This window comes from Mastomys coucha, chromosome X (assembly GCF_008632895.1).
Source record: "Mastomys coucha isolate ucsf_1 chromosome X, UCSF_Mcou_1, whole genome shotgun sequence".
NCBI classification, from domain to species: domain Eukaryota; kingdom Metazoa; phylum Chordata; class Mammalia; order Rodentia; family Muridae; genus Mastomys; species Mastomys coucha.
Genome location: NC_045030.1, coordinates 138,242,526 through 138,243,363, shown reverse-complemented (window position 1 = coordinate 138,243,363; position 838 = coordinate 138,242,526).

Sequence of the window (838 nt, the reverse complement as noted above, 5' to 3'; positions counted from 1 at the left end):
ATGGTTCAAATCAAGTCCATATATGTGATTGCTGCACTGTTTTCAATAGAGAAGACATACAGTCAGCCCAATATGCATCAATATAAAATAAATAATGAAAATGGGGCACAAAATGAATATGCAGATCAAAGTAAAAAAACAAAATGAGAAGCTATGGCATAGAACCAAGTGGTTTTTCAGACAGGAACACTGATCAAAATTTTGACATTTTGAGGAAAATGGAAGGATCTATTATGTTAAGCGAAATAAACCAAACATATAAAGATACATATCATAAATTTATCCCTTATGTTGCATCTAAATTTGAATTTAGGGGTGTCTATGTTTATGTGAATAGGACTTAAAACCAAAAAGTGGACTTTGGGAGTGGAGGAGATCTAAAGGGAATGATAAAAGAGCAAGAAGAGATGAAGGAATGTTTGTAACATAAAAACAGGAGACAGAATGACTGTCAGGGAGGAAGAGGACTAAGGAGAGGGAGGGGAGGAAGATAGTGGATGAGGAGACTAAGTACAAAATATATTGATGCATAAACATAAGAAAATTTAACAATGAGACCTACTGCTTTAGATATTAAATAAATAGTAAAAAGAAAAAAAAAACACTTGCAATACAAAAGCTATTTTTACACACACTGCCCTAATTACTTCTCACTAAGTCTCCAGCAGAGGCGACTATTACCTGTAATTTACAAATTTTAAAGGTTATATACGCTCAACAGGGTGATAGTATATGAACATTATATTCATTATCATATTTTATTCTCTTTCATATAGTAGCATTATACTGAGAAAAAGAATACTTTCCTATCCTTTTACTACATAAACAAAGAACGGGG